This window comes from Strongylocentrotus purpuratus, unplaced genomic scaffold (genome assembly GCF_000002235.5).
Source record: "Strongylocentrotus purpuratus isolate Spur 01 unplaced genomic scaffold, Spur_5.0 spur5_scaffold_20, whole genome shotgun sequence".
In the NCBI taxonomy this organism is placed as follows: Eukaryota; Metazoa; Echinodermata; class Echinoidea; order Camarodonta; family Strongylocentrotidae; genus Strongylocentrotus; species Strongylocentrotus purpuratus.
Window position 1 is genome coordinate 14,702,554 of NW_022145606.1, and position 22,221 is coordinate 14,724,774.

At 36.7% G+C, this 22,221-nt stretch overlaps 1 long non-coding RNA gene across 1 annotated transcript; it reads right to left on the reverse strand.

Annotated features, from left to right (window-relative positions):
* Positions 1-1,755: 1,755 nt before the first annotated feature.
* Positions 1,756-3,272, reverse strand: LOC115927081. Its single transcript, XR_004065399.1, has 2 exons — positions 3,222-3,272; positions 1,756-2,318 (listed from the first exon to the last, which is right to left on the reverse strand). It is a non-coding gene; the product is annotated as an uncharacterized LOC115927081 (long non-coding RNA).
* Between the last annotated feature and the right edge of the window lie 18,949 nt (positions 3,273-22,221).

The window sequence follows — 22,221 nt, forward strand, 5'->3', positions numbered from 1 at the left end:
GATAATCAGACAGGCGATCGGATTGTAAAAGTCATTGAGTTCCTGACTGACCTAAATTTATCATTGCAGCATGAGCTAAATCCAGGATTTTGTTTCAGAATCTGAGAGTAAGTTACCCGATCCCTTTAAATGTGTTTGCATTAAAGGTGGTACCCCCCCCCCTTCTCAGCAAAAGTCCAGTGTGTAAAGTCAATACGGGCAGATCTTTTTCTTTGTTACGAGCCAGAGATTTTGGGAACACGCATGCGGTACCTCCGTTCCCGTTCCTGGAGGGGGGGGGGCGGGGGTGGTACTACTTCTTCATAAGATGTCAACTTATATGCATTGCATTAAACCTGTTGATATTGATCTAACTTGTATTCATCTCATGGTTATATTTATTTTATCAATAAAATAAAACAACACAGAGAAGGTTGTAGATGAGTACTAAGCAATCATTACTGTATGTAGGACGCCGAGTTGAAGTTATTCATGATTTATTCAAGAGAGGAAGGTCAGACAGACCTGATGTTTTAAATATTTAACGAGAGAAAAATCATAGAAACAGAGAGAGGCATCGAGAGAGATGTCGACGCTTAATGAAAGAGAAAGAGTGATAATAAGGAGAGAGGAGAGAGAAAGAGACAGAGAGGGGAGGGAGAGATAGAGAGGGAGAGCAAGAATTAGGTGTGAAGAGGAAGATCTAAGAGAACAAGAGATTAAATTTTACAAATGTACACGTTTCCATGTACCTTTACTTAAAGGTAATACAAAGTTTTGGGATATTTTGAAAATTGGGTAGATAGTGATTCTTTACAATTTTGATATATTTGGATGCTCCTGTAGATGTAATATAAGCACTAAAAAAATTAGCCCCAAAAACACTGCTGCTTTCGAGAAAAATTGAATATAAAAATTTACCGGTGCTCCCGGTAAATTTTTGATAAATTTCAAATAGCGCCTACGGCCGTACAATAGTAGCTGCGACCATGACAATCTCAGAATATGTAGTTGTGATATATAATATCCAAATGGGAATAGCTAATCGGTCGATTTTAGTCAAAAAACATTGTTTTATAGCTTAATTAATATCTTGACCTTGAGAGGGAGCTATACATCATAAAGAGTTTATTATTTATTATTTCATAACGTTAGGCTCAATTTCAACCGCGACAACGATCACTGAATACTGTAGGATCGCATATGCTTCCAATAATGTGCATTTGAACCAAATTCATGACCCTATACCAAAACTTTGCATTACCTTTAATTTATATTATAATGTAAACGATATTGTGATGGTCTTTGCTTAATTTTAGTTTGCATTCTTTCCTTTAGCTTTATCTTCTAATTTACTATTCTAATTTAGTAAATGTTAGTATAAATATAATTTTGATTTCTATCTCTTCCCCTATGTCATAGCCTCCATTCTTGCTCTCCCTTCCTCATGTTAGTCCATCTCTCTTTCTCTCTCTCTGTAATGATAACCCCTCTATCAATCTTTTCTCCATCAACTCATGATATGTTCCTCCTCTTCTCCTTCTCGTTCATCATCACAATCATCATCATCATCTCAAAACTGTATTAATCAATCTATAAGACTCTTTAGATTGATCAATACAGTTCTTATAACATATGACCTTTATGTACAAACAATAAACCAAATGGTCACAATCATTTAATAAAAAGTGGTAAGAACAATTATTCCAACTCTATGGGCAACAACGTAATCTCCATTTTCTCCTCCTCGTTCAAATATTAGCTTCTTTTTCATTCTTTACTCGTGTTACTTCTCTATCTCTCTGACTATACTCACAAGAAAGTAGAATCAACGGTTTGACATGAAACAGTCTAGAAAATGAACTAAATTTATTCAAGTATCAAATGATTTTGAATTACAGACAGCTTTCTCCCACGAGATGAAAAAAATATCTCCCTAACCAGAAACTGGCAAAATAACTAAATGCCTTTCCCTCTTTGTAGTCTCTCATTCTTCCCTCTAGTGATGGAGGGTCCTTATCTACTAGGTACACACAAATGTCTCTATACATAGTAGACGACCAGCTCTGCAGTCTGCATGCCTTTCTCCCCCCCCCCCCCCCCGCCCCCTCTCCATCCATCGTCCAGTTTATCTCTACCTTGGATGGCTGAACAATACCCCCAGAGTCAAGGCAGAGAACACCCATAAAATAATGACTACCGGTACTTGATTTCCAAGCTTGAGTCCCCTCCTTGTAGAAAGTCACGTAACACTTCTGTTGTCCATTGTGAAATGAGCTCTCTCGTAGCATCTACGTTATCTTCTGATTCATGGGTCATAGTGTTCGATGATGCTGCAACTGATAAATAAAAGGGAAAAGAAAATCAAATTTAAGTATGTGACCAACGAACCCTCATCACTTCTTCAACACTAGATCATGTAGCAGACGTGTATGCAGGGGGGAGGGAGTTTCGGGGGTTGAACCCCCCCCCCCCTCCTCCAATTTTGTTTAGACTATGTGTGTGTGTGTTTTTGAGGAAACCCCCCCCCTCACTTTTTTAATAACAAAAATAAATTAAACATTTTTTGTGCTAAAGGGTGACCCAAAAAAGGTGACCTTACCCCCCACCAACTGAACAAAATATCGGTCTCCCAAATTTCATATTTTCGGGGAAAAAAAGAAGGAAAAAAAAAGGTGCTCTTACCACCCCCGGCTTATTCACCGGCTGGCCGAGTCGTGAAATTGACTGCGTGATTTTCAAATTTTACCCCCCGCCCCCCCCCCCCCCCCCCCTCGAAAAAATCCTCCGTACGCCCCCGTCATGTAGATCCTCAAGTAGAGCTCATTGATATCAGACTATTATATTCAGATCCAGATCGAAAAAATCTATCGTTTTCATGGCCTCTTTTACTTTCTTACATTTAGGTCTATAATTTCTAATTGCAATCACTTTCTAGGCCTAACTGTCGGCCATTCTAGTAGACCCTATTCCATTATCAATTATAGGATCTAGAAAGTCTATTAATATTTCATGAGACATAAATCTCATATTACTGTACATTTCTACCTAAAACACGAGACGAGTGTACTTAAGCAGCTTAAAAGACAATCAGTCTACTTAAAATGCACACACATTTGAACATACGGGACTAGATCTAGGCCTACATTTACTAAAGTTGGATCTCGGCCCACTCTCATTACGTCGTATTATCAGCTTTATTAGTCATAAAAATGAATAACCACAAACTTTGGTTTTCTTACCGTACAAATGATACTGGATTGGAAGAAAATCACTGCAGAATAGCGGACTATGTACAAGATTATGATGTTGATTCGATACGAATCCCGTTGTTTGCAACAGGACAGCTGATCACGGCGAAGGTGAAAATGGACTAGAATTATGTCCCGGCATGCTTTGCGATGAAACAACCGTGAAGGCACGTATTGGAGCATTTTCAAATTTCTCTGACGTCATTAAAATACTGTTTTCTGATTGGACAAGGCAAATATTCATTGTAACGCATAGACAGATTCATATTCTGATTAGTGGAACTTAAAAGGGGTTTTTGGACCTAAGAAACACAATTGGAGCATTTTCAAATTTCTCTGACGTCATTAAAATACTGTTTTCTGATTGGACAAGGCAAATATTTATTGTAACGCATAGACAGATTCATATTACACTGATTAGTGGAATGTATAAGGGGTTTCTGGACCTAAGAAACACAATTGGAGCATTTTCAATTTTCTCTGACGTCATTAAAATACTGTTTTCTGATTGGACAAGGCAAATATTCATTGTAACGCATAGACGGAATTATATTACACTGATTAGTGGAACGTATAAGGATTTCTGGACCTAAGAAACACTTTTGGAGCATTTTCAAATTTCTCTGACGTCATTAAAATACTGTTTTCTGATTGGACAAGGCAAATATTCATTGTAACGCATAGACAGATTCATATTACACTGATTAGTGGAACTTATAAGGGGTTTTTGGACCTAAAAAACACTTTTGGAGCATTTTCAAATTTCTCTGACGTCATTAAAATACTGTTTTCAGATTGGACAAGGCAAATATTTATTGTAACGCATAGACAGATTCATATTACAATGATTAGTGGAACTTATAAGGGGTTTCTGGACCTAAGAAACACAATTGGAGCATTTTCAATTTTCTCTGACGTCATTAAAATACTGTTTTCTGATTGGACAAGGCAAATATTCATTGTAACGCATAGACAGAATTATATTACACTGATTAGTGGAATGTATAAGGGGTTTCTGGACCTAAGAAACACTTTTGGAGCATTTTCAAATTTGTCTCACGTCATTAAAATACAGTTTTCTGATTGGAAAAGGCCAAAATGCATTGTAACGCATAGACAGATTCATATGACACTGACTAGGGAAACTTTTCAGGGGTTTCTGGACCTAAGACGCACAATTGGAGCATTTTTAAATTTCTCTCTATAAAAGTGTCCGGCATCAACTATTTTTAGTCCACTATTTTCGTATTTACAAACTTCTTGTTTTTTGTTTATTGTATCGGGTTTTCCTTTCCATATGAATTTAAAGAATGCGACATCGATTGATTTCAGAAGATGTTCAAATGGATTTAGAATATAATCAAATAAATGATTATGATTTAAAAATATGAAATACCCTTGAACGTTTTATGCCATATCTCTATGTATGGGTCCTTTTGCTTCTCATTACGAGTCACTGTCTGGAGAATCATTGTCTTGAATGACCCGAAAGTCTTTCAGCATATCTTGGACTTCACGTGGCAGGGTTCTTGGCTGTGGAGTTTTAAGTGATAAAAGACTGATGGCAACATCGCCTGTAACCATAAGACGGTGGAACACGTCACTCATATTGTCTACTCTTGATGTCTTTCTTGCAAATTTCCTTCTGTATACCTTGTTGTCCTTGTTTCTGGCTTCTTGAGCTTCTTCGCTCATCATCCCGATCGGTAGAACTGAACTAGCATGAATGGTAGAGCCGTGAAGCAGCAGTACATGCACACTCACAGGCACTTTATACCATGGGTAGAGTTGTACATAGATTTCTGCCGTCTGCGACAATAGTCTCCAAATCGTACTGGATTTAGAGAGGATTTGCAAGAAACTGCTACTAAGATCATGTGAATCCTATGTACTAAGTTCAAATCTAACCCGCAAATGTCAGCAAAGGTGTCCTCCTCTTGGAATGCTCTGCGTGCAGTGTTCCCATCGTTTGTATTTCCCGATACTTGTTTCGGTTCATCTACTTTAAGACCCATTTCCTCTTTGAAGCGATCGTGTATTTTCTTTTTCTGAGCAGCGACGACAGCTTTGTCATTTTCAGTTGAAACACGCCACTTTTTAATCGTAATTCTGTAAGCAATGTGAATACACATCTCAAAACATCTGATCCATTTATGTAGAGTTCAGAGTCCATAGCTATAAGCTTCCTCATTTGACGCGGAGGGAAGTTTCTCTATGTCATTGAACTGTTTGGGAGTAGCCCCACAGACATAGCATCGCATAGATGACTTGGTTTCTGTCAGAGCATTCACGACTTTCTGATCTACCATGGTGAAGTGCAATTCATAGTTAATCTGTATGTTGTCGTTCCTATTTAGATCTGCTGCCAGCTCATAATCAATGTCCAAAAATACATTCATAGGATGCAATTTCTTGATTTCATCTTGAACAGATCTATACTCTTCCTGAGAGAGTTCAGTTGTTTCTTTCTTGAATTGGAGATGAATGGGTCGGCAAAATCTTGACGAAGAAGGAACCGGATTTTGCCACAAAATACTGTCTTTTACCTTCAATTGCAGCGGAACTAGAGTAGTGCAGAATATGCTGCTGTCATCCAAAGTACCTGCAGTAGAAAAATAAAATTATTATGTCAGAAATGCATAATCGTGTACAGCAAACATGAATTCAAAATTACTTTGAAATTTCATCAGAATGAAACTTAAAATGTTATACTCATACATCATGTACGTCCAAATGTATCTATATTATCCCAACATTTGGAGGCTTTGATTATTTATTTTATCAAAACATAAAATATCATTGCTCATAAGAAATATATATAATTATCAGGAAATAAATATTAATGGAAACCTAAGCTTGTTTAATTGTTGGAGCATTAAAACCATGTGTTTTTATTTTACTTAAGATATGTCCTTTTGTTATTTGTTTCATGAATCAGCTTTAATGATAATGTTGGTCTCTCTGATAAAAAAGAATAAACGCATTTAGCTCTGTAGGGTGGAAAGGAGAAAACACGTACCTGCAGTAGACTTCTGTTTGTATTCACTGTGGTCTGATGAGCCGTCAAAGCCCCATTTGCACACCAATTCACAATTGAACTGTTCATCTTCTTCTAAATTTTCAATGACTTGCGTGATAGTGTCCTTCTGCTCCTAAATTATCCGAAGTGCAGTGTGGTCTAAGAGGCTTTGGAGGGGTACTTTCCCAGAGTCTTCCGTGACTGAGATGTCATTGGGATAACATTTTTCCTTAGCTTCCCTAATCTCGTTATACGGTGGATAAATATCAGCATTTTTACCTTTTGCAGCAAGTCTGGTTGTTTGGTATGCCTGTTTTGTCATTCCTGTTTCAACTAAAAGTGACAAAGCTTCTTCACTTGAGAATTTTAATGGTTCTTTCTTTTTTTCTGATATCAGTTTCCTTATTTTAGCTGGTCTTGATGGTGTTAGCATTGCGAATTTCAACACATATTTCAAACTTGAATTTCTCTTATACCCGCCTTGAGATGCTGCATATAGAAGTTCCTCTGGTTCCCTGTCTTCTAGAAGGTGGTGTGCTTTTCTTTTCTTAGAACGATCTCAGAGAGTGTCCCAATTCTTAGCTGGACGTCCCACATTGGATGCGCCCTGTGACGTGCCTGGCAAGTCTGAAGTTGGCTCTGTTTCTGTCCCGGTTTCTGTGCTGTTTTGCTGTGCAAGAAATGTTTCTACTTCAGTATTGAATGTAAATGTCTGATTAAGCCAGTCCTCGTTTCCTTTCTTTAAATATTCCTGGCGACGACCACACTTGTTCCATTTCTCTCGCATACGATACAGAAAGCGTCCAATAGTCTTTGACAAACTCTTGAGAAGTTTTTTGTGGGATGTTTGACTTGTTACCCCCATTATGATATGCACATAATGCATCAATGGATGTTTTGGATGCCAGTTTGATGTCTGAAATGAAGCCAGCTGAATGCACAGCATGAAAAAGCTGTCTTCTTAATACCGCCATCGTTTATTTCAATCCAAGTTCTCCTAGAATGATATCATATATGATTCCGAATTGCATCAACGTGTGAAAGCAATATACACTACGCTACACGCTCTACACTCACGTAACCGTTGCCATGGTTACGCGGACGAGAGTTGAATCGACTGTGCGTAAACAGTACAAAATTGTACCGATTATGCCTAATAATAATAGATGGACGTGGGGAGGAAAAGCGCCTGCACATGCAGTGTAGCAAATTCTGGCAAAAAGAAATACCATACATGGAAAGCTTAGGCAGACATTTTGAGATTAACATTACTGCGGGAATCGGCCGGAATCCTAATTAATATGCTACTTTTATATAGATATTGCATTTTTCCCCTTTTTGTGTGAAATTAAATGCTCATTTTTCCCAAAAGGAAGCTTCCAAAAATTTGGTCATTGTATTTTCTAATTGGGTTACCAATAGGCAAGAAGTGCACGCAGTATCAAGTTGATTGCTTTTCCCTTTATACATTCTCAACACCTAGTGTAAAGTTACCTTTTTATCATTTTTAGAGCAACATATAGATTTTCCCATGTTCGGGGTATAATGACACTTTTAAAACTCGCTAAATATTAAAATATGGGTAGAAAAATATTCTTAAGAATGTTTTCTTCCCAAAGCGAATGAAAAAAATATAAAAATTCACATTCGCCAATTTTGAATTTTGGCACACTTTTAGGCAATCCTGGCCCACTGTGCGCCGGTGTGACCGCGTAGAATATAACCCGCACCGTTCGTCCGGGAATTAGAGATCGGTCGAGAGCGGACGACCGGTGCGGATTATACCCGCGCAGAATGTCCGTGTCGGACATTTCGCGCGTGCCTCAATTGTCTGACGGACATTTTGTGCGGAAAAGGTCTCGCACCAATAGTCCGCCTGCCGCACCGACTGACCTTACCCTTAATTATTCACACGTACATAGTCAGTACAAGTATAGCTACACTTTGCACATACGTATGCTCATGTGTAACATAATGAAGAACGCATTTTCACGATTTCATCTTTCGTTATAACATACTACTCCCATTATCCCATTATGGTCTATCCATGAGTCAAGTTTTAACTATGTAGGACAGAGGGAGTAGAGCAAGGGAATAAGAGGGAGGCAAGGCAAGAGAGAGAAACAGAGGGAGAGGGCGAAAGAGTAGAGAGAGAGAGAGAGATAGATAGATAGATGCAGAGACAGACCAAGATAAGGAGAGGGGCAGAACATGAGAGGAGTAGGGAAGCAAAGCGAGAGAGAGAGGAGAGAGAGAGATATGCAATTGAGAACAATACCTTCCATATTTCTAGCATAAATAAGCTTTTTTGAATACTGATCATTAAAGTATTGCCGATAATCAAAAAACGATTATGTTCATGAATACGATGATGAAGATATTATAATGATGACCATGATTGAAAGTGGCACAGCGCACCCTTCAGGTTTTTGATAGAGGATTAAACTGTTTACTTAAACTAAACAAGCTCAAAACCCTTTAACAAAATAAATATTACATAATGTACATAATGATTTATTTAGTCTTGATTTAATATGAAATATGAGTAGGATATTAATATTGTACCCATCCATAACCCAACATCTATATAGATGTTAAATCTAGAAACGATTGTTAGTATGCATGGCAGTGAATGGCCAAACGATAAAAATTGCCTCGAATTTCCTTGGATTAAATTGTTATACATATAAATGAGACAAGCTGAGATGATGCAGAGAAAAAAGGGGATAGAGTAGAAAAAGAGAGAGACAGAGACAGAAGGAGACAGGTCAAGAGAGGAAGAGGGAGAGAGAATCAGTGAGAGGAAGAGGATGAAAGTGTAAGAGAGAGGGAGAGAACAAGAGAGATAAAGATGAGAGAGACCAAGAGAAGGAGAGGGGCAGAACAAGACTAGGTGAAGGGAGACAGAGCAAGATAGAACAGAGAGAGAGGGAAGAGATGCAATTGAGAAAGATGTTTTCAATATTTCTAGCATTAATAGCTAGGCTCTTGAATTACGACCGTGAAAGTGTGCCGAAACTGCCGATGATGATATAATGATAATGTTCACGAATACGATAATGACGATACTGATGATGATAATGACGATGATTAAAAGTGGTTTAGGGATTGGGGATTGTTATATATGATAATTGTTAACTATTACCAGGGAGAGTGCCCCGCTGTTACTAAACAAGTTCAAATGTTCGCCTGATTGCAGAGATATACTTATACCAATCATTGAAGTGATATTTCGACGCACTAAATACGCAACAATGACGTCTATAGAGCTGATTATGACTAATACGGACTATATGTAAACTAAGTTTCATGCAGCTTATTGACCGTTCCGTATTGGAAAGAAAGATCTACCTTTTAAATAACGTTTTGACGCACTGTGGATGTGAATGCTTCCGTGTGCCATCTGTCAAATCTTGAGATGACATGCAAATAGAGTTTTTAAACACTTAAACAAAAATTAAAACATGAACACAGTGATTTCATTAGTCCTGATTCAATATAAGATATGAGTAAGATATATCCATAAACCAACATCTATAAGATGTTGAATATAGAAATGATTGTTAGTTGAATGGCAGTGAATGGCCAAACGATAGAAATTGCCTCAAATGTCCTTTGATTTGATTTGTATACATGTAATAAACTAATAAATGAGACACTGAGATGGTGCAGAGAGAAAGGGAGAGACTATGAAGAAAGAGAGAGGCAGATTAAGACAGAGGGAGACAGAGCAAGAGAGAAAGAGGGAGGCAGCTAGGCATCTCACCCATCTCCTTCCTTCTCAATCCTCTTTTCCCTCTTTCTTTTTCTACTTTTACTTCTTCTAATAATTCCCCTTTTTTACATTTTGGATAAAACATAACCTTTTTCTTAACGTAGGTATTACATAGTGTAAAATATAAATGTGTACAATTTTTCATATAAGTATTCACACATACATATCTTCGTCTCTATCATTTGTAGTTTGTATAATGTGTAATGCTTGAATATTGATATCGATACCTTAGGATAGTGTTACTATACCCTCTGTTTATTTTCTTACTATTCCCACTTGATCTTATATTTCTTCCTCCTTCTCTTCTACTTTTTCCTCTTCTTCCTCTTGATCTTCTTCTTAATGTTACCATCTTACCATCCACTTTTCTTTTATATCTTTACTTTACACCATCATCATGTTCTTTTTTACTTTTCTTTATCTCCTCTTTATATAAAATGAGTTCGGGAGATCATAACAGAAATACAAATTTCGAAGTTGAATATTATTTTTAACAATTTACTCATTCAGGTTCAGTTCTTTAATTTCGGTGTTATTCGATATGAATGTTTTTATATTTTGTATTTTACATTTGTAAAACATTGCCCAATTCGGCCGTTTATGCCGCAATGCATCGTTGTTCTTTTATGTTTATTCTCAATAAAACCATTATCAATTCAATTCAATACTAGGACACTGCTAACGTTAACATTTCACAAATAGGAAATACGTGACATATTCATAATTACTGCAAAGTTCTAGAGAATTTTCAATTCCAACTTTCAATTGAAAATCTCGACAAGATATCGACATCTGATCAAAACACAACATACACCGTTTTTTTAGCCCATAGTCTCAGCTATGACATACCAAAAGTCAGGATAAAAAAGAGCACAAATAAGCAAGATAGTGCTCATAGATGAATGCCATGTAGATTCATGATGTGAACAAACTTCACCTTCCATAGACATATCACGCAAATTAAGAAAATTCTGACATGTGGCCTTGTACACCCCCTGGCAGTCAATATTTGTATAATGTTAAATGGCTTGCCATGGACATGCATGATCAGTGGACGTTCACGCCGTTCTCATCCACTCAATCTAAAAGTCCCTAATGTAAAAAGCAGTTCAACTCTTAAGAAATATAAATAGTCATGTAAACAGTTATTGTTGTGCACTGAGTAAATATTGATGTAAAATGTTCTGCCTGCATTGGGTGTTGGTGTGTCTGTATGCATATGAATGAATGGGGTTGGGTGTATGGCTGTCCAAATTAGTTCTACAATATTTAGGTGGTCTGTCGTAGACAGATCACCTATTTTTTTCGTCAGCATTTTTTTTCTTTCTTTATTGATTTATTTATTATTCTTTATTTTTTATTTATTTCTCCCCCTTTTTTGTTCCGAGGATAACTCAAGATCAGTTTAGTCAAATTCTTTCAATTTTGGCACAGTCATAGGTCTTTGTCATGAGACGTCACAGGAACATTTTGAAGGTCATCGAGTCTTCATGACGTCATCCAGGCGCCATTTCTTATTCATATTTATCAAGATTAAGGTCAATATTCGACTGGTCAATTTGAGGTCAAAAAAGCGCGCGTATGCGTACGTCCGCGCGTCAGCGAGCGCGGACAAAATAAAAATGCTCGAAATCGTCTCAAATTCATTTTGCATACGTTAAGGCCATTTTAAGCATTTTGCAAATAAACGCGCATACGGCATTTTGCAACATATAATCGCCAAATTTTCTTCGTCATCATATTTGACACATTTTGCCAAGCATTTTGATACCTTGTTCAGAGTTTTCTGAGCATTAATAACGGAATGAGCGTCCGTTTAAGATACATGTCCGTGCGTGCGAGCTCTTGTAATACATAGCATATATGGGCAAATACATGCCTATACAAAATCCATTGTAGCTCCTTAAAAGGTTTGTGATTTATTTAATATAGAAAATTAAGTACAACACTAGTAGATGGTTAAATACATTTCACATTGTATAAATCAGTTTCAAATGGTAGGCTCATGCCCAGGGTATCGTGAATCACTTCATGCCTGCATTGGTGAACATTTCAGGTAAAGTGCGAGTCATGTATGGAATAGCCACGCCCTCCCTGATCAGACAAGTGGATACACATGTGCGAGTTTGGTACACATGAATGTAGGGCTGATTTGGAGATATCAAACAGCATTGAAATACCCGACTCGTCGGGCGTTTTGGTAGAGTACCCGAATAGGTGTATGTTAGTCATGCAAAGCTTGTAAAGCTATTGATTCTAAAGAAGACATGGTTGGATTGTTTCTCGATTTGAGCAAAGCCTTCAATACATTAGATCATTAGATTTTGTTGAGCAAATTGGAAGATTAAGGAATTTGTGGAAATGTATTATTATTGTGGTGGGTCAGTTTTTGAGTTGAAGACGACAAGTTCAAATATAAATGAAAACAAAAGAAGTTCGGAATTACAGCTGAAGTCCACTTTATTAATTATAAAAGTCAGCCGAAGCTCCAATCGTTAAAAACGAAGAGTATTATTATTGTATAAACATTCTAAATAAGCTGCTTCTCTCAGAGGCTGGGCGGCCATATTGACAGTAAAATAGCAGCAAATCATAAACATGATAACAGAATAAAATAAACTCTCAAAAAATATGACTACAAAAACCCGCACATGGCATTTAAATACCCCGGCACCCAACGAGGCTTAGATATCTATACCCAGCAACCCAGGATGACCCTTACGAAGCCAACCAATTACAAGACGGGATAAATACAATTACCCTTAGGTCATCCGACCAATTAAGAGAGGATTTATACCTGTAATTAATAATAACCAATGACAAAGCATAATATATAAGAGTGATTTGAACTTGTCACCGACAAAAATGAGAGGAGTCTATCTCTTCGCGAGAATGTCGCGTCCCCGGAAAAACAGTCAATTGTCTAACCTGTTATTGGAAATGAACACCTGTACAATTGATGCAGGAATTCATTTCCAACGTGCTTTTCGACATGAACACTTTAATCTAATGCACGAATTCAAAATCAGGGGTTGTTTACCCGTTCCCGACATACTATTGGAAACATAATTAATGCTGTTTAATCGTGCAATTAATCAACCCAGCCCGGCTCCTCTATGGCTCTAGCGCCCCCTTTAGATCAAATGAGTTGCCCAAATGAGCGTACCACTACATTATTATTATTTAACAGTTATTTGTTAGACCGGTCTCAGTTTGTAGTTATCAATAGTCAAAAATCTTCAAATAAGAAAATTCGATGCTGAGTGCCCAAGGGTCCATATTGGGCCCTTTACTCGTCTTGGTTTATATAAACGATATCATTACTCCTTCTAAACTCTTACCATTTATTCTTTTTGCAGATGACACCAGTGTGTTCATGTCTGGAAGTAATCTAAACATGCTATTAGATACATCTATTCTCGAATTACATAAATTGAATGATTGGTTGTTAAATGATAAATTAGTTACAAATATTGATAAAACTCAATTTATGTTATTTACAAAAAGACAAGTTGAAGATGATAATTTGATTATTCATTTTAAAGGAGGAACTATAAACCGTTTTACTTTCACTAAATTTATCGGTGCTTACATCGATGATAGATTGACATGGCAGGAGCACATTGATTTCATATGTAACAGAGTTTCTAAGGGAGTTGGTATTATTTATCGATTAAGACACTTCCCAATATATATTTTGATTATGTTGTATTATGCTTTGATAATTTCACACATTAATTATTGTAATATTACATGGTCAGATGGTTCCGATTATTTTTTGACGAAAATATTAAGAAGCCCCGTTCACTGCCAGCACTTTGCCACTTTTTCAACAATTAAAACTTTGAAATTTTTATGATATAAATAATTTTGATATTGCTATATTTATGTTTATGTGTTCCAAGGGTTTACTGCCAAAGTCTATGCCATGTAAATTAACATTCAATTATGAAATAAATTATCATGAAACTCGTAATGCTGGTAATTTCCATTTTCCTAAAATCCAGTTTAATGGAATAATGTCCCGTTTATTATGAAAAACTCTAATTCAATGAATATTTTTAAACGATTGTTAAAATACCATCTTTTATCATTGTATTCAATCTCAAAATATATTACGTCAAGTTTCAGTTAATGCACTTTGTAATGTATTCCCTCTCCCCTTCCTTCTCCTCCTCCCTGTTGTATTGGTGTTCAGGTTTTTCCTGCTTTTCTTTTCTCAACAATACAGTGTACATTTTAAGGGGTTGACGTTCATAAGGCTAATTGGCCTTTTGTTAACCCCACATTCCCATACAATTTTGTTTGCTCCTTCCCGTTTTATTTTCCTTGTTATCGATCTTCATCTGTATAGCATGCTTGTATGTTTTAATGTTTTCATGGAGAATGAAAATAAATGAAATGAAATGAAATGTAATCTGTTTTTGTATAGCTGGTAAACTCTGTGTAATTTTGTATAAAGATATGAGTTAAAAAACACAAAGATTATCTTTGTAGTTACGTACGATTTGTCAAATGTTACGAAGGGAGCGCTTATAATGGTATCAGTGCAAATTAAACGCAAACCTTTTCGAGACAAATCTCGAAAATAAGCCAGCAGTGTTTTCATGGTATAGACAAAAATAAATTGTGATGCAACTGACACATCATTGCGGGATAAATTAAAACGACAACGGCAACAAACTGCAGAAACAAATTCGATAACAGCAAAAAACAAAAACGATAACAATAATAATAATAATAAAATGTAGGGATTACATGAATTTAAAAAATCTATGTTTTTATTGTCATGAATTTCTAGACACGTTATTATTAGTATAACGCGTTTATAATGTATAAATATCGTGTTAAACCAAAGCTGTATCGATCAGTTGTCTGGCGCAGTGATTGGCCTCAGCGTCTTGTTATCACATTCTGCCTCAGCTCACTGCTGGATAGTTAGTCTATTATAGACACAATTTGTTCTTATACTGCATTTCCAAGTATTAAGTTTGAATTCCGGAAAGTTCTTTCTCTCTCTTCTTTTCTTATTATGACCCTCTCGTTTCCCTCCATATTTCGTTTTTAGGGGGACATAAACATAAAGGGGTGTTTAACCCCCAAAACGCACACCCCTTCCTGCCTACGAGCATGCTCACAATCCACTCATGAACACAATTAAAGAAAAAATATGAAAAACGTATAGGCAACAGTGTAAATCTCCACACACATATATTTTACTTGTGCTACGTAAACTTTAGCACAGCGAGAATACACTGACATAAAATCAAGAGTAAAGGGAAACTCTTTATTACTTGAACTCTGCACAGTTAGATCGGTGTTTAAAATATCACTGTTTAAAATAATGTTGCTTAAAAAAGTAAACAACGTTGTTCAAAATCAAAAAATCAGTGCTCAATTGGCTTAAACAACTATCTATTACAAAACAAAAAGGTTTAATTAAACAGAGTTCTTTAAAAAGTCCCGGGGGCGTCGTTGATATTTTCTCGATACGCGATTGCAATTTGCGCACACACATGCGATATGCACAAAGTACGTACATAATACATGCATGCAAGCATGCAGTGCTAGTGTGCAGTGCAAGTGCTAGTGCAGTGCAGTGCAGACGAAAAAGGCGGAACAAGGGCAAGGCGACGACTTGGTTCTTCTCGGCTTCGCCGATGGGGTTTAGGTGAAGTTATAAAGACAAATAATAATGTTGTCTGTCACTGCCATGAATATGATGAACAAATGTTGAAGTAAATTTGTAACAAGCTCTGCATGTTACAGTGTATAAATCGTTGTGATTATTGCAGGAGCGGTTCCAGTAGGTCATTTCACAAATTCAAACAACCAGATAATAACCATTAAACAGTTCTGTTTAAAATTTAAGCAACTCTTTTTAAACAACCCAGTTGTGCAGTAATATTGAATAAACAACAATTGCTTAATAATTTTAACATTATTGTTTAACATTTACACAACTTGCTTTAAACAACCGAGTTGTGCAATTTTATTACTAAACAACTGTTGTTTAAAAGTTTTTCTAATTTTTAAACAACTAAGTGTTCAAAACGTAAACAACCTTAAGTTGTTTAATTTTTAAAGAACAGTTGAGCGATTCACCGGTTAACTTGTGGTTGTTTAAAATTTTGAACAACTTGTTAAATTTTTTTCTAACAGTGTGCTTGATTGATGATAACTGATTGATTTTATTTATAGTCCACGTAAAATTGATACACTTTACATGGAAATGAATAATAATTAATCATTTTAATTAATAGCATAATAGCATGTTCTGTCAATCATTAAAAAAGGGGTAAAGATTAGTAATCAACAAAGTGTACATTTGACAGTTAAATATTAATCAATACAAACTTTATAATCTCTAGCTTGACGTCTACGTGAAGAGCATTGCGTAAATATATTATAGTCTTTTTCATGGGAGATATTTGACATAAAAAACATTTCAGAAATAAACGTATTTCGATACACAAAAGTTAAAGTCTGCAACTTGAACTTTAGTAGAGCGCGAAAAATAAATAATAGCGTTGGTATTAAATGAAAATAATACAAGTAATCATTAACATATTGTTTGCTAAATATCCTGATGCAGACGTCAGCAAAAAATATAACATAAATAAAAAAATAAGGTATGACAACAGCATTAGTAGCACTCGGTTCACTCTCCCGGTTAATTTCGACGTGACGAGTATCTCATTGTAGGACTAGCAGATCCATCACTTCAATGTATTTTCTTTTGTTTTTCCCGTGTGGGATCGTTTTTACGTATTAGGAGGGCGCTGCTCGGTAGCGACCACCTTTGGCTTTTTCTCTCTGTTTTGACTTCAACTTTTTCCTGTTTTTTTCACTTGAAACGATGTGTTAATGTTTATTCATCTCTCATCATGTCTGGTGAAACTCTTGTATTGCGTGTATATGCGCTTGTATTTGTCTTGTTCATCATTTCCTGTCATTTTGTGGTAATTGCTGAACACCCTGTTCCGCCGAATGGACTCACATACACTCGTTCTGATCTACTCGCACTCCGCCCGCGAGTACCCGTATCTCGGCCTGATGGATACGAACACTTTCCCCGGGAGATTAAGCCGAGAAAGCGCGGGAAAAGAGGAGGGACGCGAAATCGCGTTCGGAATCGTAAGTCAAAACCACCACTTCCAACAATTTTACTCGGAAATGTCCGCTCGATACGCAATAAAATGGATGAACTTCGCACTAGTACCCGTTCTCTTTATGAATATCGAGAATCATGTTTGCTCTGTTTTTCAGAGACGTGGTTAAATCAGTCTATACCCGATGAAGAGGTAGACATGGGAAACTTTCATCTGGCCAGATCAGATAGGACAGTTGATTCCGGGAAATCTAGGGGTGGAGGTGTCTGCATGTATATCAATAAGCAATGGTGTAATGACTGGACAATCAAGGAAAAACTGTGTACCCCAAATATTGAATTTATGATTGTTGGACTTCGCCCTTTCTACCTGCCGAGAGAATTTAGCCAGCTATTTGTGATGGTTGTCTATATCCATCCTGGAGCAGACGTGAGGGAGGCTAGTCAGGTAGTTGCTAATAGGATAAACCGTTTGGAAGCTATTTCGCCTGATAGCCCGAAATTTGTCATCGGGGATTTTAATCAGTGCACACTTGAAAATGTTTTGCCTACTTTTGATCAGTACGTTACGCAACCCACGCGTAACGATGCGACTCTAGATCGTTGCTATGGAAATGTTCCCAGGGCATACACAACAAAGGCATGTGCGCAGCTCGGTGCATCCGATCACAACAATGTCTTACTAATGCCGTCGTATAAACAGAAGCTCAAAAGAAATAAGCCGGCAACAAAAGTTCGTCAGTGCTGGACCGAGGAAGCAATAGATGAACTTAGGGGATGTTATGAATCAACGGATTGGAATCTGTTCTTCGAATCGCACAACACAATGGATCAGTCGGTTGATGTACTTTCTGAGTACATTCGATACTGTGCTGAGACAATAATACCCGTGAAGGAACAAAGAGTTTATGCTAATGATAAACCATGGGTCAGGAGTTCGCTGAAGAAGCTGCTACGAGAAAAAAGAGAAGTGTTCGGGAGCGGCGATCGTAGTCAGCTAAAAGAAGTTCAAACACGGATTGACCGAGAGATTAAGTCTTGTAAATTGGCTTATAAACGCAAACTTGAACGTAACTTTTCGCAGAACAACACTCAGGCAGCATGGCGCGCGATGGAATCTATTACCGGATACAAAGGCAAGAAAAAGCCAGTTGACTTTTCTGCAGACTTTGTTGATGAACTTAATCGTTTTTATGGTAGATTCGAAGTACATGACTTTCGTAAGGAAAACAGTGAATTGAAAGGTCACTTAGAATACTTAATTTCACAGATTAATGGTGGTAATAATAGAATATGTGTAACTGAGGAGAATGTCAGAAAGGTACTAGGAAAGGTAAAGGTAAACAAAGCAACCGGCCCAGATGGCATTTGTAATAGACTACTGAAGTGTTGTAACCAACAGTTAGCTCCATTGTTATGTCGTATCTTTCAAATGTGTTTGGATACAGGGGTTATCCCCAAACTGTGGAAGACTTCCACAATTATACCTATCCCTAAGAAAAACAAAGCTCAGGAACCAAATGATTTCCGGCCGGTGGCGTTAACATCAAACATCATGAAATGCTTTGAAAGGCTCTTTCTCGTCGAATTGTTAAAAGAATCACAGGGTCTAATAGATCCATATCAGTTTGCATATCGGTCAAATAGAAGTGTTGAAGATGCTACCCTTGTTTTTCTCCACAAGATATATGAGCATCTTGATCGTGCTAAATCGTACACTCGTTCACTTTTTGCGGACTTCTCGAGTGCGTTCAACACGATCGCTCCTCATTGTCTGGTACGAATGTTAATTGATATGAATGTGAATCCGAGACTTATTCTATGCATCCAAAATTTCCTCAGTTCAAGAGTCCAGTCAGTCAAAGCTGGGAATCATCGGTCAAATGAAATGATGACCCACATAGGTGCTCCACAAGGTTGCGTTTTATCTCCCGTTCTTTTCTCGTTGTACACAAGTAATTGCACGAGCACCAAATCCTCTTGCAGTTTAATTAAATATGCTGATGATACTGTGATAACAGGCTACCTGTTCAATGACCCTCATGAATACATCTCCCAAGTTGAAGACTTTGTCCTTTGGTGTGACAACCATTACCTATCACTGAATACTAGTAAAACCAAAGAAATTGTCGTTGACTTCCGGAAAGGCAATACAATACATGAGCCACTCCGTATTCATGGAGACGTCATTGAGCAGGTACATGAGTACAAATACCTGGGAACAATCATTGATGACAAGCTTTCTTGGAAGCAAAACTGTCTGTCTGTTCAAAAGAAAACGAACACAAGGATGTTTTTCTTACGGAAACTAAAGAGCTTTCATATCGATAGAACCATCCTGAAGCTCTTCTACCAATCGATCATCCAAAGCGTAATGACATTCAATCTGATCTGCACTTTTGGTAACATGTCAAACGAGCAAAAGGGAAGAGTAGACCGAACTCGAAGAGTCGCACAGAGGGTTATAGGATCAGATCTGCCCCCTGTTCCAGCACTTTATGAAAAACGCTTACTTGCAAAAGTTAAAGTTATAATGACAGACAATACTCATCCTCTCAATGATTGTTTCAGGTTCAACCGTTCTGGAATAAGACTGTGCCCTCCCCGTACTCGCCTTTCACGCTCTCGTAATTCATTCATCGCTAATTCCATACATGTGTATAATTCAACTGTGACGCGATAAATGTATACATAAGGCTACCTACCTACCTATCCTTATAATTGTATATTTCCTACTGGATTTGAAATTGCTATTGTTGATTTTGAAAGCTGTCCGTTTGATTGCACTTCAATAGCTGATATTGAAGTGCAATTAGACGGATAGCTGGAGACTGTGGATCGGGAGCTAGCGGATTGGGGGGGGGGGGAGCTGACGGGAAATTAAATATCATATTATGAAACATGTTAATTTATGACGCATGTTATTTATTTATACGACTGTGCCGGTAAATTGTTAACTTAACTTTTTCAATCGTTAAGAGTTCATTTTACGGTAGAAGTGTTGCGTAATTATATCACGTATTTATAATTATGAAATCTGAATGTAAATGTATTTATTACTGTTATTTTTCTGCAAATCCAGACCATCTGTGGATCGGGAGCTAGCGGATGGGGGGGGGGGGGATGGTGACGAGAAATACTATATTATATTATGAGACATTTTAATTTATGACGCATGCTAAATGTAGGCAATAGGAAATTGAGGGGCATATGCACACTATAAACAGTTACCCATATTTATGTACATAGTTTTCTATTGTTAAATGTTATATTGTATTTTCTATCATTTGTATTTTCACTGTCAAAAAAGCCATTGGAAGCAAAATTTCTATGTAATGTTTGCATGCATGGACCAATAAAATAATCTTGAATCTTGAATCTTGAATCTTGAATCTCCTGTATCGGTAAGAAGCGATTTAAAACTGACTAACAACAATTCAAAAGAGAAGTAAAGGAAAGGACGAACTCGTAATTTCCTGCTTTGTACATTATGCTTCCATAAAGCATCTTTTGAATATAATCGCACCTATACATGTGTATTGTTTTATGAACCTTTATTTAAATACTGTATGTAACTAGATTTTAACTGGCAACATCTTGAAAATGCATTTTTACCATTCCCAGTAAATATTGGATCGTAATATTTGTGTTGCATCCTCAAACTTTGTGTGAATTTCACAAGGATATAAGACACCAATAAAGAGTTATGATCATTTTTCTTTGTAGGGGGGGGGGGGAGGGAACGTATCATTTTCAAATGTTACAAAGAGAGCGTGTTGACTAGCATCAGTGCACAATTACTGTACACATCTTTTTTTGCATTTCGCGACAAACTCTTCCATTGAACTAATTCTAACCCTTAATTTCATTGTCACCGCTGATATATTTTAGATTGATAAATCACATGTCAAATATCATGAACATGCAAAACCTTTTCAACATTAAAAAGGAACAGGAATTATTCTTAGTTCTTGAAGTAATTTAAGATTAACGTACTTCTTTTGCTCACTTACATTGCTATCATTGTATGTTTGTAACGAGCAATATACTGATATAAACTCAAATCATTTCGAGCTTGACACGGAAAAATCAGACGCCATGTACACGCTAATTTTATTGAAAGCTAATTCACGTACTTTCCTTCTAACATCTGAAATTGTACGTTTTACGATTTAGGTCATATCACAACAATATTCACTTGAAAGTATTACAAATACATAATTCAGAGATAATTAAAACAAAAATAAGGAAAAGCCGTTCGTCTTAGACGATAGATAAAACAACATTCTTAGACCTGATGGCGTCATGTTGGAAAGCCATTTCGGTCGGGTCGAGCGACTTAATTGCATCTCAATTTGCTAAACGATTTGTGTGTTAAAATAAAAAATCGCACCGCACCATATTTAGACCCAGAACGTATGGGAGAGCTTAATTCAACCTTTTATCAGACTCATGATATAACTGATGATATAAAACATTTTGGCTCACCTAACGTTATGACGATGACACACCATTCCTTATTTCCTCTTTTAATGTCAATGACTATAATATGATTTCTTTCCGACAGTTAATTAATTGTTAAGTAGTGCTATGTAGGCCTATGTTATGCTGTATCGTTTATTACAAACGAACATCAACCAGTACCGATACGGCGCTCCTAGCCGATGCTGCACTATGTATACGCGAAGATTACGTTAATATACCTCAGCCCTATTTAAACATCATTAGTATATGCTTAAATATAAAGTTGAGTTCCGGGGGGTATTACACAAAGATCCTAATTTGAACTTATCTCTAAGTTGGACATAACAATATTATGGAAAACCTTTAGCATCTATGAAAATATTTTGTAAAAGTTATTTTTAAAAGGCATAAAATAATGATTAAAATTATTCATATTTTTTTTATCAAGGATATATCATGTTCTTGATGTGGAATTTATAAAAAGTTTAAAATACCTGAATTTTTGCTTTGGAATATATTTGTTTTAATGCTTCAAATGGCTCTACATAATTTGTAAGACCAACTTAGGGTTAAGTTTGACTTATAATCTTTGTGAAACATCCCCCTCGTCATGCAATTGCAT